We start from the raw sequence: 19,131 nt of genomic DNA, 5'->3' as shown, positions 1-19,131 counted from the left end.
AAAATATGCTGCCAATCCACTGATAGTTTGGAAAAACAATCTACATTCCTTGATATTTGATACTCAAATATCAAATATATTTGATATTTGAGAGGCTTTGCTTCAGAACTAAGTTAAAAATGTGGGGGTAGCAATGCATAAATATTACTAAAGGATAGGCCTCGATAAGTTTACTCTGTAACCCATTAATATGCCCACTCATGACACAGGGGCGCTTCCGTAGCCAGGTGGGAAGGAGCAGCAGTGCTTAGCACACGCTTCTTGATTAGACCGGGGTTCGAGCCCATCACCACCAAATACAGAGGATGCAGAAAGGTCAGGGAATGACCACCGCATATCCTGGAGCAATATGGCCTTAGTTGCTAATGTTCCTAAAAACCAAACAACAAAAACAAATGACACAGGCACCATCATAAGTTTGGCCGACCAACTTGTCCTTAATATTAAATTCCTAAACTCTGTTTTACAACATGTTTTAAAAGACCACTAGACATTCTATCATCACTTACGTCTGCAAATCCAATGAACTTTTCGTGTGTTTGCCAATTATGGACAAAATGGAAAACAACTGCGATTTCGACATGACACCAGAAGTTTCATCCAGAAGAATGGCCACAAATGTAGCGGAAGAAATTTCTTTCTTTATAGCATCTTTAACCACATCAGATACAATACAGCGTTAATGATATCATTAATGATTTCGAGAAATTCAGTCGATACCTTCAAATGACTGTCTAAAAGGGATCATACACACTAAGTACATTTTAAAATTCTATAAAATTCCCTCAATTAGCTGAATCTTCAGACCCATCATGACCTCTCAAAGGAGGCTCTTGCTTAGCCAAATAACATACAGCATTAATTAATCTTTTTAAAATGTCTCAATTTTTCTTTACTTGTTCATTACAAAGGCTAATTTCAATTTTTCTTTGACTGTTATTAAGAATGTCAATTCTTTGATTTCCAAACATCTTAAGATTTAAAAATGACTGAACATGTGGTTGGGAGCATTCATGTTTTGGCACTGCTGCGGCTAAATGATTGAGATCGAAATACCTGTACTTATCAGCATTAGCAGAGGCATATGATGCAAGAAAGCAAGCTTATGCAGCATCCGCCTGAAAAAAAAAAAAAAAAAAAAACCGCTCCCATTTCACCCCTCCATTCATTCCAAATACCTGTCCAGCTCAGCCTTAAATTTATTTAGGGTATCAACTTACACAACAAAGGATGGAAGTCTGTTCGACCAACCAACTACCCGCTGGCTAAAGTTAAACTTCCACGCATCTATCCTATATCTGTCTTTCCTCAATTTGAATTTATGCCCTCTCAGGTGATTATTCTGAGCAAGAGGAAGAATTCCATCAGTACTGAGCATGCTCAAACTTCAAGGTTTTTTTCAACAGTGACCTGTGCTTGTTAAGTAATTCTACCAGTCTCCTACTCTTAATATCATTAGTGCCAACGTGTACAACAATATCACCTTTTGTGCCCTTAGAAGATGATATCCGCCCTACAAAATCATAACCTTTGCTCCTGGCAGACATACCCTGGTCCTGTTCCAACTATCCTTTTTACATAGCATGTTCCCTATTTCCGTGACAATAGAATCACCAACAACTACTATATTCCATACTTTATTCCAAACACCTTTCTCTTTGGAGAATAATAAACAAGGCCAACAAAAAAGTCTTGACCACACTTCACATGCAGTTATCCATTCTATTATATCATATTGTGAAACAGAGAAATATCTCATGTACGCAGTTTTTGCATCTTTGTGCTTGCATAGTAAATTTGGAAGAGGAGGACGAGGCTTACCTTCTTTGACTATGTTCATACAATCTGCAAAATCTCTGGCAGAAAATGGACATTCGGTAATCGTCAACACTGTTTCCCATTGAAAATATGGACAAAAAAGCTATGAATTATTGTATATCTAAAAAAATTATAAATATAAATTAAAAATATAAATGTATATTATAAAATTGTGTAAATCGGTGTAGTAAACACTTTGGTTCACACTTTACATGATCAAAACGGATGAAACTCAGAAAACGAAAACGGCAACTCACTAACTACTTCTGGGTGCTGTTGTCTCAGTGCACACCCTGCCAACTTGATGTAAATGGCAGACAGTGACCGACGACAATTTTGCTGGATTTGTATTGCTATTAGAATTTCACCATGGATATTTTCGTTCTGAGGGCAACTGCCGACAGAGATAAGTAATTTAATCCAGGTAAGAGTTTTGTTGGTTATAGTTTCTGCTTATTTTTGTGTCTTTGAGTGTGCTTTTGTGCAGAAGAATCGCTACACCATCAGCGGTAGTGATCTCACTGTTACAGTCACTGGATTGCTTGCACCTCAAAAACTCAAGAGATTTTGAATATATTAAAATTAAAACCACTTACACTTATTTTGGATGGAAAACTCTATTCTAACAGTAGTTTTAATGCATCTTTAGAGTTTGAGATAGTTTTCTTTGTTCTTTGCGGTTTCCCCGCCGAAACTGGAAAAAAGCGATTCTTGAGTTATAATAGATGTAGACTGAAAATAAGCACGTTAAATTACTCCCCTCAACATAAGAAACAATACAAAATGGATAAAATGACTGAAAAACAACAAAACCTGGACAACAAATGGCAAAAATACGGAAATCATGACTTAAACACTGAGATTATCCCACACTCTGAAGTAAGAGTATTAAGGGAAAGGACTACCAACAAAAATGATGAAATAAATAATGAAGACATAGATAGATGTCGTCCAGGCCTCCTTACTGTGAAAAGGGCCAAAAAAGGTAGAAATCTAATTGAAAATAGAGAGGGTAAAGAGAAAGAAAATAGAGAACTGATTGATAACAAAACAGAAGAGGAAAAAAAGTTTCAGGCAATAAATGAGATGGAAGATCCGATTAAACAAATAAAAGAGTTGAAACTCTACTTAGAAGACTTCCTCCACAACCAGAGGAACAGAATAACATCTGCAACTAGATTGCAGATAGTTACATGTTATTCTGTATATTGTTGGAGTCTTGGAGAAAAGGGTCATAGAACTAAACACAGAAAATAGAGTATTAAGATCTAAAATAGAAAATGTTACTGAGGAAAGAAACAATTAGAAAGAAATAAACACCCTAAGTTATGCTCAAATAGCAAGAGCAGGCAAAACAGAGTATACTCAACCCAAGCAACTTAATAAATCTAAGGAAACACCCAGGAGTAAAGATAATAATATAGTTATTTTAAAAGCAAAACCTGACTCAGTCTACAAATGTAGTGAGGCAGTCAGGGAAGCAAGCTGTAGTGACCCACCTAAAAGAAATTAAAATAAATAGCATGAGAAAAGTGAGAGAAAATGGTGTGCTACTGGAAGTAGCAATCAAAGAAGACCTGAAAAAGGTAGAAGCAAACCTTGAAATCATAAACCTTGGATTAAAACCAGAAAAACCAAATGGGAAGAATCAACATATACTGCTATTTTACATCATACAAACTACACCAGAGAAAAAAACTAATGGCAGACATATACCATAAAAACTTCCAAGAAATATAAAAACTTCCAAGGGTACAGATGAGTTTGCTGAACAGTTTCAACTTTAAAGCTACAAAAAGCTGAAAAAATGGCCAGTTAAATATCATAGTGGAGATTTTCCCCAAGATTTGAAAGCATCTACAGGGACAGCAAAGAATCTATGCTGGCTGGACTAGTCGTAGATTCAGGGCCTCGAACTGACCATTCCCTGTACAAAAGTGCTTTAATTGTCATAGATATGGTCATACTGCCAGGGATTGCAGTAAGAAAACCCCTGTCTGTGGTCACTGCGCAGTTACTGGCCATGGCTACAAGAACTGACAAAACAAAAATCAACAGCTGAAATGTACTACCTGTAAGGCAGCACGGCTGACTGACTGTGGCCACAATATCAGGGATAATAAATGCCCCTGTAACAAAAAAAATTATAAAACTTATACAATCTAGGACCAATTATGGGCCAGGTTGATAACATAAATGTGACTAGGGCTCTAAATATCGTCCAATTGAATGCTCAAAGAGCAAGAGCTATTGTTGATCAGATCAAACTCAAATTAGAAGAAAATAATATAGATATCTTGGTACTCCAAGAACCCTATACATATATGGGTAGGGTTCAAGGATACCCAAGAGGCTATAAAATAATAGAATACACCTCAGGTGTCCCTTCTACAGCAACAGTAGTTAAAAATACTGACCTTACAGTCACAAAGGTGAGTCACCTCTGCTCCCCAGCAGCAGCAGTGTGTGCCCATACAGTGCTGTAGGAGAGTTTTATATTATTTCACTATATTCCAGACCAGGTGAAGATATAAACTCAACTACTGAATACCTACAAGCAGTCATAGACTTGCTACCTACTGCACATATCATGGGGTGTGTTGATGTCAACTGCTGGTCAGCCTTATGTCATAGCTGCACAGAAGACAGGGGTGGCACACATAACGGCCAGATACTTTTAGACTGTATAGCTACCTCACCCTTTCAACTGCTAAACCAACCAAATAATCTCCCAACTTTTAGCAGTACCATTTGGGAGAGTGACATTGATGTTACTCTTTCCACCAATTCAATAGCTTATAAAATCACAGACTGGTGTGTCCAGGCAGTCTCAACTACATCAGATCATAGACCATCACCTTCAAACTAAACAGGCAATTACATACAACCCAACACTTCTTGTTGGATATCAAAAGGTAAAATCTGCCAGTTTGCCTTTTTTTAAGGCAAACTGGCAGATTTTCGCAGAAAATACAGCAGCTGACCTGCAAAAACAGGAAAATGAGTGGTCTAGATCAGGCAACTATAGCCCGGACGAGCAAGCACTGACTATGACAAACATTTTAATAAAAACAGCAAACCTGTCTATCCCACGGAAAAAACTGAGAAAGCAGGTAGTCCCCTGGTGGTGCCTTGAACTGACCATTCTCAGGAGAAGGGTGCACCAGGCAAGGAGAAATTTCCAAAGAGCCAAAACATCTTGGCCACAAAATGAGGTGGATGCACTGAGAGATTCATATAGAACTCTCAAGAATCAGTATACAGCCCTCAAAAGAGACAAGAAAAAGGAATGCTGGAGGCGCTTGGTGGGAACTACTGGAAACAATAACCCTTGGAGAGTTGTCTACAGAATAATGACCAACAAGATGCCAAGAGGAGGTGTCTTAGAAACTGCTGTCAAATCAGATGGAACCCCAACCCTGTCTTGGGCAGATTCTTTAAATAACATCTTAGACAGTATTATTCAGACTGAAACTGGGGATTATTCCCACACCCAGATAGATATTATAAAAGAAAACATTGAATATGACAATGCCAATATTGAAACTCTGTTTACTGTACAAGACCAAGAAATAGCACTATCAAAAACCAAAACAATAAATATGGACATAAGATGTCCACAAATCAAAATTCACACAACCACTATAAAAATGGTAACAGAACTAAAATATCTTGGAGTAGTCTTCGATTCAAAATTAAATTTTTATCAAAATATTAGTGGAAATAGCACCAGACATATTAATAGCACTATATAATAACTGTATGAAAGAAGGTATATTCCCAAAGATACGGAAAAAATTGTGTTAAGACTAATTCTCGAAAGCCCTGAGAAAGACCCTACTGATCCCAAATCATATAGATCAATAGTCCTACTCCTTGTACTAGGGAAAATACACAAAAGACTAATACACAGCAATTAGCTCAAGGCTACACAGAAGCAGGTTTACATTCCAATAATCAGTATGGTTTTAAGCAGGGCAACTCTATGGAGTTGCCATGCACCACCTACTGACAACAGTTAAAAACTCAGAGGAGAAATATATGCTGGCATTCTCTATTGACTTTGCTAGGGCATTTGACCCACTCTGGTGGTCTAGTGTCCTTAGGAGGCTATGCCAGGCAAATGCCCAACAAAACCTCTATAAGGTAATAAACAGCTACCTTACAGACAGAAGTGTCTCAGTAGGCACAAGGTTCCAGGAATTGACATGCCCTGTGAGTAAAGGCTGCCCACAGGGTTCAATTCTTGGCCCTTCTGGAACATTGTTCTGGATGGATTTCTGGCCTAGGATCTTGTGGGTCCCCGTGGAAAGTCTGGCCTTTGCAGATGACGTGATTTTCCTTGTAAAAGGTAATGTGTGAGTGGTTGTAGAGCAAAGATCAAATGCCCCACTCTTGCAGCTGCAGGAATGGGCACAAATGCACATGCTCAAAATATCACCTGACAAAACCAAAGAAATACTTCTAAAAAGGCAATTTGGACATAAGATGTCCACATATCAAAATTCACACAACCACTATAAAAATGGTAACAGAACTAAAATATCTTGCAGTAGTCTTCGATTCAAAATTAAATTTTTATCCCCATTTGACCTACTTGGCAAAGAAAGTGAGAAATTATGCAGGTATGATTTCCAGGATCATTGGGCAGACTGGGGGCTTGAAAGAAAGACCCTGGCAATCATATACCATGCAATGTTCCTACCTGTTATCACCTATGGAGCTGGTGCATGGTTCACCTCTCGGCCATAATAAGAAACAGGAATAAATCAGAATCGATACAAAGGACAATACTTCTCACCATTACCAGAGCATTACAAGAAAGGCACCTGGGGTAGATGGGATCTATCCAGTTATATTAAAGGAGGCAGCAAAGGAAGTAAGCAATCTGTTAGCCATAATTATGAGAGCTTCCTTGGACTCACGGGAGGTACTCACACATTGGAGAAGTGCAAATGTGACCCCAATTCACAAAGGAGGATCAAAGGCTGACACAAGTAATTATAGACCTGTGAGTTTAACTTCTGTTCCAGGAAAATTAATGGAAGCACTGGTTAAAGAAGCACAGCAAGATCAACTTGACAAGAATTAGACACAGAATGGTTTTGTTAAGGGAAGGTCTTGCCTGACCAATTTGATTGGATACTATGATGTAGTCACAAAAGAATTGGATGCAGGGAATAACTTTGATATTATATATTTAGATCTTAGAAAGGCTTTTGATACTGTTGCACATGGAAGACTGCTGCACAAATTGGAGCAGTGTGGCATTGGTGGCAAATTGTTGCTATGGATAAAGGGATGGTTGAGGGGGAGAAGACAGAGAGTGGTAATTAATGGACACTGCTTATCGTGGACTAATGTTATTAGTGGAGTCCCTCAGGGTTCAGTGTTGGGTCCATTGTTGTTTTCTTTATTTATAAATAATATTGATGATGGTATATCAAGCTTAATGTCCAAGTTTGCAGACGATACAATGGTTGGCAGAGTTGTTAAGGACGCTACTGACACTATGCTGCTGCAACAGGATTTGGAAAGGTTGAGCAGATGGGCTGAGAGGTGGCAAATGAAGTTTAACATTGACAAATGTAGAGTACTACATATGGGAAACAGCAACCCCAGAGCAACTTATCAACTCTGTGGTACTACACTGACAGTGGTAGAGAATGAAAAGGACCTGGGGGTAATTGTGCATGGAAAAAATGAAGTTCTCTGAGCAGTGCAGATGGGCTGCAAGAGTAGCTCATGGTGTCTTATCAATGATATACAGGAATTTTTCTAGCAAGGATAGGGAGGTGATTATTCCCTTGTATAAGGCAATGGTCAGGCCGCACCTTGAGTACTGTATACAGGTCTGGAGGCCTCATTTCAAGAGGGATGTAGAGCTGTTGGAACGAGTACAGAGAAGGGCAACAAGGTTAGTGAACGGAATGAAGGGTTGCTCTTACGAAGAAAGGCTTAAGTTTTGCAAATTACACTGTCTGGAGACTAGGCACCGGCGAGGTGATCTGATAGAGGTGCAAAGCTTTGAATGGTTTGAGCATGCTCAATGCTGATGGGATACTGCCTCTTGCTCAGAATAATCACCTGAGAGGGCATAAATTCAAATTGAGGAAAGACAGATGTAGGATAGATGTGCGGAAATTTGCCTTTAGTCAGTGGGTAGTTGGTTGATGGAACAGACTTCCATCCCTTGTTGTGGAAGTTGATAGCCTAAATAAATTTAAGGCTCAGCTGGATAGGTATTTCGAACAGAGGGTGAAGTGGAAGGAGTTTTTTTTTTTTTTTTTTTGGCTGATGCTGCATAAGCTTGCTTTCTTGCATCATATGCCTCCTACTAATGCTAATGTCACACAATGAGCACACCTGCACTACAGTTTATAGCCAGACCTCTCCCACTTTACCTGGAAGTAGCCAAAAGAGGCTTGTGTTATAGATTTAAAAACAGCATACCCACAGAATTTCTGGAGATAGCCCATGATACAGCCAACACCTTCAATGCTGAAAGAAAAAGGATAGCCACAAAGCCTCCATGAGCTATGGCAAACAAAATGGGAGCAGGAAAAAACAGAGGTCTAGTTACCAAAAGGCTTCTGTCACAGGTGGCAATTGTCAGCCCAAAGCACCGAAGTGGTACGCCCCTGGACTTTTTACAACATTCATATTGACATGTCACAGCTCCCTAAAGGCAAAACTAACCTCCTTAGGGCTGACTGATGACCCAAATTGCACCTGTGGCGAGACTGGGCACACATTCTATATGAATGTATAATTTATGAAATTCCCAGAACACAGCTGACATAGCACAGATTGGCCCCCTTCCAAGGGGAGAAGAACATCTATTCAATACAGAAGAAGAAAATTATAAAGCCTTTACAATCTTCACACAGAAAGTATTCAAAATGTGCAGAATTATCCAAAGAATGGCAATTCAGCCCCCCAGCAATTAAACAATAATCAATAGTTAAAATTACCATCTCCCACTACGCCAAAACAATGACCTAATAACTGTCAGGACAGCAGTATTTTGCACCCTGACATGACAAAACCAGATTGACCTGGGTACCCCCAGGACTACGCTGCCATGTGTAGGAACCTGGGACCAAATAAGTAACCATGTGGGGGAGGGAGATGTTCAGACAGCCAGGGAAGCAGATTAGCTGAAAAATATCAGTAAGCTGGTAGCAAGGGGATGCAATGTAGAATGAAAGACAAAATGAATAGGCTGGTCACTGAGTGAAAGAGTGAATTAGGAATTATCGTAAAAGGGAATAAATGTCAGTTTTGGTGTAAGAAAGAGTGACCCAGCACGAGGGAAAGAGAGTGAATGAGCGGAAGAGCAAATGTAATTGGCTGAAAGAATACAAAGTTAATAATAACTTACACTACTTTATATATACTAACAAACATTTACTAACAACACAAACACTATCACTGCATTCTCCCCTGGCCTGCAAAAAACTTGTGGCTAGGCCTGCACCACAACTGAAGAAAAACAGTAAGTTGAGACTGCACTCTCTAGACACTGCACTGTCTAGAGAGTGCAGTGCAGAAAGCAAGAGTTGAACAAATAAAATGAAAGCCAGAAGAATGAATGAGTGTAAGTGTGTGAGAGAAAGAAAACAAACCATAAATTTTACAGTTAAGTACACACTAACCCTAGTTTTAATCTTTTATATTCTTTCTTATTTAGCTTAATTATTAGGCATTAGTATTTAAATTACATACCATTGCTTCCCTCCCTGGTGTGCGAGGGGAAAAAAAATAAATATATATAATCTAACAGGAAAAAAAAAAATTCTTATAAACTATAAGAAAAAAAAAAAAAAGTATAAAAACTGAATGCAAGTAGAGTGAGAATGCGGATTATGAATGAAGTAAATGTGTCTCTCTCCCACCCCTCTCGCCTGGTGGGTTCCCCACTGCCAGCTAACATATCCCACCCTTGGAGTGGGATGGGCAGTTTTACCCTCCTATCGGATTCGACAAAACGTGGACCTGACAACCATCACCGACGAAGACATACTGCAGCTTTGCTGCCAACACGCCATTTGGCGATCTAAACTGGGTACTCTAACCCGGTTTCCTTTAAAACCCCATCCCCTATAAGAAAGTTATTAGTTGGCACTCACTTTCATTATTTTTGATTCACTGCTATCTGTCGGTCTAGCTGTAATTTTGCTGTTTGCTGCTAAATTCAACATAATTGCATTTATAATTTTAGAGTAAAGGCAACTCTCAGTTTATAACTGAGTTCCATTCCAAGATGGTGTTTGTTATACATTTTGTTCGGTATGTGTATCTTGCATTCCTGAGCTTTTACGATACGTATCATATAAATCAGCAGCCATTTTAAAGCATTAACACCATGTACTAAACATCAAATGGCTTATACCAGTGTTTTTCAACCTTTTTTTAATAACGGCACCGCTAAGTAATTTATTTTTTTTTGTGGCACCACCTACTCAATTTTCTACCTGTTAGATCCGATTTTCTCTCTCTCTCTCTCTCTCTCTCTCTCTCTCTCTCTCTCAATATGTTATTACAATAATATAACTGTAAACAAAATTACAATTCATAATACAAATTATATATATATAATAATTTTATTCTTTATATAGAGGAATTAAATAAACATCAATTATAGATCACCACAAAATTAAAAAGACCGCACATCTTTTTATAATGAAATAAATATATAAATTTTAAAAAAAGTTAAAGTAACTTAAACCCAAATTACGTGGCACCCCTGGAATGCTGTTGCAGCCCCCCGGTTGAAAACCAATGGCTTATACAATACATTTTATTATAATGTATGTATGCATTATGGTTTATCATATATGATACTTAACTTAAAATAAAATAAAAAATAATAAAAAAACAAGATATTGTACTTGTTAATTTTAATTAAAAACAAAGAGTTACAAAATATAAAAAAAGAAAATGAGTATCAATTTAATATATGTACAGGTAGTTCCCAACTTTACGAGTTAATTCGTTCGTAGCGTGTGCTCGCAAAGCGAAAACTCTTAAAGTAGGAATTTATTTCCCACATACATAATGTTAAAAATAGGGGTTATGTTCTCAAACTGAAATTAGTTAGCTAATTAGTTTGTTTAAACAATAATTGATTTATCCAAATAAATGAAAATGTAGCCTGTAAAATCAAGCAAATTATAATAACAAAGAAATTATTTATGACTTACAAATGTTAAAGAATGTTTATTCTTCATCATCAGACTAATTGCACAGTCGGTGATCACTCATTATTGGCTCGGCACTCATTGGTTTGTTGCACAAGGAGTTGTCTTCTCAGAAATGCTTCAAGAGGCGTTTGTTTACAAGAAAATCTTCTCTTTTCTTTATCAATTTCAATATAACGCATAAGCATTTTTTAATGGAACCCACAAATTGCAACTAACATGATTTGCACAGAGTAACAAGTTTATGAAGCTTAAAAAAAGAATGAAGAGAAGATTATGAAAATTTATTTATGTTATTTATACGATTGAAGTGATATACGAATGTGTTTCCTCTTTAAAGGGGAAACACATTTCACCATAATAACAAAAAAACCCACACAATTCCAGCTATCGGTTTTTTCACAAATTCAATAACATGGAGTTTACTACCCGTTTATAACTGCTTGCAGTAACAGAAAAGCCCAATAAACTAGAAAGTCCAAATTGTTTTTATTGTTTTATGGTCATGACCTCCAGAAATGTTTTAGAAAAATATCACAAAGCCATTCAAAATTGTTTCTAATAACAGAACATATGATAACGATTAGTGGAGGTATACGATGCAAGAAAGCAAAGCATCAGCCAAAAAAAAAAAAAAAAAAAACTCTCCCATTTCATCCCCTTGCACCATATTAGCATTAGCATTAGTAGAGGCATTTGATGCAAGAAAGCAAGCTTATGCAGCATGAGCCAACAAAAAAAAAAAAAAAAAAAAAGTAACATAAATAAATAAAAATAACCACTTCCACTTCACCCCTCTGTTCGTTCGAAATACCTGTCCAGCTGAGCCTTAAACTTATTTAGGCTATCAACTGTCACGACAAGGGATGGAAGTCTGTTAAACCTATCAACCACCCGCTGGCTAAAGGCAAATTTCCGCACATCTATCCTACACCTGTCTTTCCTCAATTTGAATTTATGCCCTCTCAGGTGATTATTCTGAGCAAGAGGAAGAATCCCATCAGGATTGAGCATGCTCAAACCATTCAAGGCTTTGTACACCTCTATCAGATCACCTCGCCGGTGCCTAGTTTCCAGACACTGTAATTCGCAAAACTTAAGCCTTTCTTCGTAAGAGCACCCCTTTGTCCCATTCACCAATCTAGTTGCCCTTCTCTGTACTCGTTCCAGCAGCTCTACATCCTTCTTGAAATGAGGCCTCCAGGCCTGTATACAGTACTCTAGGTGTGGCCTGACCATTGCCTTATACAAGGGAATAATCACCTCCTTATCCCTGCTAGAAAAATTCCTATATATCATTGATAATACACCATGAGCTACTCTTGCAGCCCGTCTGCACTGCTCAGAGAACTTCATATCTGCCTGCACAACCACATCCAGGTCCCTTTCACTCTCTACCACTGTCAGTGTAGTACCACAGAGTTGATATGTTGCTCTGGGGTTGCTGTTTCCCATATGTAGTACTTTACATTTGTCAATGTTAAACTTCATTTGTCACCTCGAAGCCCATCTGCTCAACCTTTCCAAATCCTGTTGTAGCAGCATAGTGTCAGTAGTGTCCTTGACAACCCTGCCAACCTTCGTATCGTCTGCAAACTTGGACATTAAGCCTGATATACCATCATCAATATCATTTATAAATACAGAAAACAATAAAGGACCCAACACTGAACCCTGAGGGACTCTACTAATAACATTAGTCCACGATGAGCAGTGTCCATTGATTACCACTCTCTGTCTTCTCCCCCTTAACCACCCCTTTATCCATAGCAGCAATTTGCCTCCAATGCCACACTGCTCCAATTTGTGCAGCAGTCTTCCATGTGCAACAGTATCAAAAGCCTTTCTAAGATCCAAGTATATAATATCAAAGTTATTCCCTGCATCCAGTTCTTTTGTGACTGCATTATAATATCCAATCAAATTGGTCAGGCAAGACTTACCCCTAACAAAACCATGCTGTGTCCTAGCTATAACTGAAGTCTTGTCTAGATGATCCTGCAGTGCTTCTTTAACCAGTGCCTCCATTAATTTTCCGGGAACAGAAGTTAAACTCACAGGTCTATAATTATTTGTGTCAGCCTTTGATCCCCCTTTGTGAATTGGGGTCACATTTGCACATCTCCAGTCCATGAGTACCTCCCCTGAGTCCAAGGAGGCTCTCATAATTATGGCTAAGGGTTTGCTTACTTCCTTTGCTGCCTCCTTTAATATAACTGGATAGAGCCCATCCACCCCAGGTGCCTTTCTTGTGTTTATCTTCAACAATTTCTCCTCCATTTTGCTCTCAGTTATTACAAGATTCTCTAGCTTACTGCTAGAGTTGAATACACCTCTGGCATTCCCCTCGCTGAATAACTCCTCATGTGTGAATGTCGATGCAAAATATTCATTTAGTTTGTTAGCTACCTGAGCAGGGTCATCAACAGTTGACCCATCGATATCAAGTGGACCAATCTGATTCATCCCCTTTCTTCTAGAGTTTACATAAGTAAAGAACTCTTTGCTGTTTTTCTTCACATCCCTTGCCAAGGATCTCTCGTAATCTGCCTTCGCCTGCCTAACCTCCTTTGTAACTTGGTTACAGATCAACTTGTATCTATCATAGGCGTCTGTGTCACGTGTTAATTTGTATGTATCCCATGCATTTTTCTTCTCTGCCATATGACTCATTAGTTCATCTGACATCCATTTAGGCCTAAACCTTGAACAATATTTCTTAGTTGGTATGTAAAGCCTAGTAGCTTCCAAGATAAGTTCTTTGAATGCTTCCCATTTTGAATTTGCTGTTGGCAATATCATCAGTTGACCCACTGTATAGAATTTAAATACTGTTTCAGTCCATTGTAGTCGCCTTTACGAAAGCAATACCCCTTCCCTTTACCCCTAATGGTAGTTACCTCTTTGAGTAACTCCCACTTCAGCACACTGTGATCACTGCCACCTAGTGGTTCATTTATCTGCAGATTCTTAATGCATGAAGAATCACTACTGATAATCAAATCAAGAATATTACTCCCTCTAGTTGCCTCCCGAACATGCTGATGTAGAAAACAATCATCCAATAAATCCACAAAAGCCTTGCTACTGTGTGAGTGACCAGCCCCCAAATTCCAGTCAATATCTGGGAAATTAAAATTCCCCATTATAAGACTCTCTGATTTACTGGCCCACTCTATTTCTCCGAACAGTTTCTTATTATACTCATCAGAGTCATTAGGCCTATAGCACACTCCTACTCTCAATTTTGATCTCCCAATGCTTATGTCACACCAAACTGACTCGACACTGCACTGTCCAGCGATGTCGACTGGCTTCACTTCCTTGGATTTTATGTGTTTTTTAACTAATAGCATAACCCCTCCTCCCTTCCTATCCTGTCTATCCTTTCTGTAGACATTGTACTCCCCAAATTCCAGTTCTGCATTCCTTATATCTGTGTGACACCACGTCTCTGAAATCCCCACAATATCTGCCTTTGATGTTTTGAGCAATACCTCAAATTCATCAAATTTATTTACTAAACTCCTAGCATTGGTGTACACACAAGTATACATGCACCTGTTCTTTTTCTTAGCTACCCTAACACAACCCATGTGTTTACTTGTACCCCAGTGATTCCCAGCAGTCTCTGAAATATCCTGCATCTTATTTTCCAGGCTGCGGCTCATTCCAATAGAATCAGTGCAAGAATCACTTTCACCTCTGCCAGTGGCTACTGTTAATCTATTAGTCCTTGTATCCCCCCAATCTAGCAGTTTTCCGACCCACCTAACACTGCCTCGATAGCATCAGCAAACATTCTTGCACCCTTTCTATTTAAGTGTATACCATCCCTGTAGAAGCAGTCTCTCCTGTTAACAAGTACAGACCAGGCTGAAAAAAATTCTACCCCTTGAGCCCTGCACAATCTTTCCAGGGCCGAATTGATTGACAGGGCTCTCATCATATACTCCCCCCTATCGTGTCTGGGCAGAATTGTAGACACTTTCAATTTCGACCCTAATTCACGGCTTTTTTTCATCAATGACCTGTACTTGTCAATAATTATTAATAAGGCTGATTAATATGGCTAATAATCCCTCCATTCGTTCCAAATGCCTGTCCAGGTCAGCCTTAAATTTATTTAGGCTATTAGCTTCCACAACAAAAGATGGAAGCCTGTTCCACCAATCAACTACTTGCAGGCTAAAGGCAAATTTCCCCACATCTATTCTACAACTATCTTTCCTCAATTTGAAACTGTGCTCCTCAGGTTCTCAGTCTGAGTAAGAGAAAGAATCTCATCAGCATTCAGCTTGCTTAACCCATTCAAGGCCTTATATACCTCAATCCGATCACCTCGCAGTGCCTACTGTCCAGGCGCAGCAATTTGCAGACTTAAGCCTTTCTTCGTAAGAGCACCCTTTGGTGCCCTTCTTTCTAGCAACTCTACATCCTTCCTAAAATGATGCCTTCAGACCTATACACAGTACTCCAAGTGGGGCCTGACCACTGCTTGTATAACAGGATAATCACCTCCCTGTCCCTGCTAGCAAAATTCCTATATATCATTGACAAGACTCCGTGGCTTGTTCTGGCACGCCATCTGCACTGCTCAGTGAACTTCATATTTGACTGCACAATTACCCCCAGGTATTTTTCACTCTCCTCTTCCATGAGTGTAGTACCACACAGTTGGTACATTTCCCTTCAGTTATTGCTACTCATATGCAGTACTTTGCATTTGTCAATGTTAAACTTCAGTTGCCACTTCTCAGCCCATTTTCCCAACTTATCTAGATCCAGTTGGAGTAGCATACTGTCTTTACTGTTGGTAACAACCCTGCCAACCTCTGTATCATCTGCAAACTTGGACATTAAACCCAATATACCTTCATCAATATCAATGATAAATGTACAAAACAACAATGGGCCCAACACCGAACCATAAGGAACTCCACTAATAACATTTGTCCATGAAGAGTAGTGTCCGATGATTACCACTCTGTCGTTTCCCACTCAACTATCCCTTTATCCACTGTAGCAACTTAACCTTAATGCCATACCTCTCCAATTTGTACAGCAGTCTTTCATGTGCAACAGTATCAAAAGCTTTTGTGAAATCCAAGTATACAATATCAAAATTATTTTTGGCATTCAGTTCCTTTGTGACCACATCATAGTATCCAATCAAACTGGTCTGACAAGACCTCCCTTTAACAAACCCGTGCTGTGTCTTAACTATTACTGCAGTCTTGTCTAGATGATCCTGCAATGCTTCTTGAACCAGTGATTCCATTATTTTCCTTGGAACACAAGTTAAATTAACAGGCCTATAGTTACTTATGTCACCTTTTGAACTCCCTGTGTGAATTGGTGATACATTTGAACACCTCCAGTCCATGGTGACCTCCCCTGAGTCCAAGGAAGCTCTCATAATTATGGCTTATGGTTTGCTTACTTCCTTTGCTGCCTCCTTTAATATAACTGGATAGATTAAAACTGGATGGTTTTAATATAACTGGTGGATTTGCCGTCCACCCCAGGTGCTTTCCTTATGTTTTACTTCAACAATTTCTCTTCCACTTTGCTCTCAGTTATTACAAAATCACTTAGATCCCTGTTAGCATTTGATAAACTTCTGGCACTCCCCCATTGAATAACTTCTCATGTGTGAATGTAGATGCAAAATACTCATTCAGTTTTTTAGCTACCTGAGCACGATTATCAATAGTCAACCCATCTATATTAAGTGGTCCAATCTGATTCATTCCTTTCCTTCTAGAGTTTACATAAGTAAAGAACTCTTTGCTGTTTTTCTTTGCATCCTTTGCCAAAGGTTTCTCGTAATCTGCCTTCCCTCCTTTGCGACTTTATTACAGACTAGTTTATATCTGCCATACGCTTTTGTGTCACCTGATACTTTATATGAACCCCATATATTTTTCTTCTCTGCCACGAGCCTCATTAATTCATCTGACATCCTTTTAGGCCTAAACCTTGAACAGTATTTCTTAGTTGGATTGAAAAGCCTAGTAGCCTCCAAAATTAAGTCCCTGAAGGCTTCACATTTAGAATTCAACAACATTAGTAACATCATCAGTTGATCCCACTGTACAGAATTTAAAAACTGTCAGACCTCTGTGGTCACCTTTACGAAAGCAAAAGCCCTTCCCTTTAGCCTTGTTGTTGTTTGGCTTTTAGGAGCATTAGCAACTAAGGCCATATTGCTCCGGGGATATGCGGTGATCATTCCCTGTCCTTTCCGCATTTGGTGGTCATGGGCTCAAACCCCAGTCTAATCAAGAAGCATGTGCTATGCACTGCTGCTCCTGCCCAACTGGCTATGGGGGCCCTTTAGCCTTGATGGTAGTTACATCTTTAAGTAATTTCCACATCAGTACATTGTGATCACTCACCCAGTGGTTCCTTTATCTGCAGATTCTTAATGCATGAATAATCACTACTGATATCAATCAAGATTATTACTCTCTCTCTCTTGTTGTCTCTCAAACATGTTGCTGTAGAAAACAGTCATCCAATTAATCCACAAAAGTCTTGCTAGTGTGAGAGTAACCAACCCACAAGTTCCAGTCAATATCTGAAAAGTTAAAATCCCCCATTATAAGACATTCTGATTTACTGGCCCACTCTATTTCTCTGCACAATTGCTCATTATACTCATTAGGTCTATAACACACACCTACTCTCATTTTTCCTTTCCTAGTGCTTATTTCACACCAAACAGACTCGACACTGCATTGGCCACCAACATCAATTGGATGCACTTCCTTAGATTTTATGTGTTTCTTAACTAACAACATAATCCCTCCTCCCTTCCTGTCCTATCTATCCTTCCTGTACACATTGAACCAGACAAACTTTTAGAGGGAATGGTTGAGTGAACTTTTGTTTTTTGGCTGATGCTACATATGCTTGCTTTCTTTCATCACATGCCTCTATTACAATTACTATTACATTCACATTTATCACACACTACACAGAGCAAACCAGCAACTAATGCTTCTAGCTTGAATTGTGTTGGGGTTACAACCTCTGATTCCCATCATCCCCATCCTATTTAAAATTTAACAAATGTTCTAACAAGCTCTGCCTTACATGCCCATATGTGCATCCACAGCATGTTTCTAATAGCACTGATGAACCCACTCATGATCGGATTTCATGAGTGGGCTGAAATTTACTTACAGGTAAATGACTACTATAGACAGTGCGTGTTATTGGTAGTGGCAGTAGAAGTCGTTTTGCTATCAGGTTAAAACAGTGGGAAGGGGGGGTAGATAATAAACACCCTAAGACTGAAACAGTCTGGAGGGTGTGCAAAGGCATTACACTCATTAAATCCAATAATCTTCTTTTAATAATGAGAAAAAACTAATCAGCACATTGTTAACTTCTTCTGCCACTACCGATAACACACACCATTTGTTTACCAAAAATGCAGGGAGAAACTGTGGTATTGAGAAAGTTTTCCCGAGGTTTGCCTTGTTTCTCGTGTTGGCTTTCTTTATCTTCACTGGAAAATTAAACATTTTTCTGCATGGAATGAGAACAGAAATTTGCTATTTACTCAAAGAGCATATGATTTTTAATTCTGATTAACTGTAGCTAAATTCAGAAGTTACAGGATAGACCATAGTTTAAAGTGACCAGATCCTTAGTATCCCAATATGGGACATCAATTCCCCTCCCCAAAAAAAAACAATATACACATATATTATTTTAATTTTTTTATTTATAAAAATATATTTACATATAAAATATAAATTAAATACATATACTTCTTTGAACTAAACTGATAAAATAAAATATCACACTTCAAAAAACAAATAATCTATTTGAGGGGTTTTTTTTCACATATATTTGTTTTATTTCACAGAAATATTATATAGGTATTTCTGTAAAATAATAATAATAAAAATACATACTCCTTTTAACAATAAAAACAATATAAATTAAATAATATAATTAAATATATTTTTCAGCGGAGTGAATTTTTCTTTATAATTTTTCATTATTTGCAATTTCTTCATAAAATTCTTCACAAGAATTAGCAAAATTGCACTTAACTTGAAGTATTGCTTTCAAGGTTTCTGCGGTCAGTTGT

At 38.4% G+C, this 19,131-nt stretch overlaps 1 protein-coding gene across 1 annotated transcript in view; it reads right to left on the bottom strand.

Annotated features, from left to right (window-relative positions):
• The window catches only part of LOC150085986 (beta-glucuronidase), a 272,855-nt gene that overhangs the window by 102,738 nt on the left and 150,986 nt on the right, over positions 1-19,131 (bottom strand). The window lies entirely within an intron of this gene.

This window comes from Mastigoproctus giganteus, chromosome 5 (assembly GCF_048544385.1).
Source record: "Mastigoproctus giganteus isolate SK-2022 chromosome 5, ASM4854438v1, whole genome shotgun sequence".
Lineage (NCBI taxonomy): Eukaryota > Metazoa > Arthropoda > Arachnida > Uropygi > Thelyphonidae > Mastigoproctus > Mastigoproctus giganteus.
This window is presented reverse-complemented; position numbering and strand designations above follow the sequence as displayed.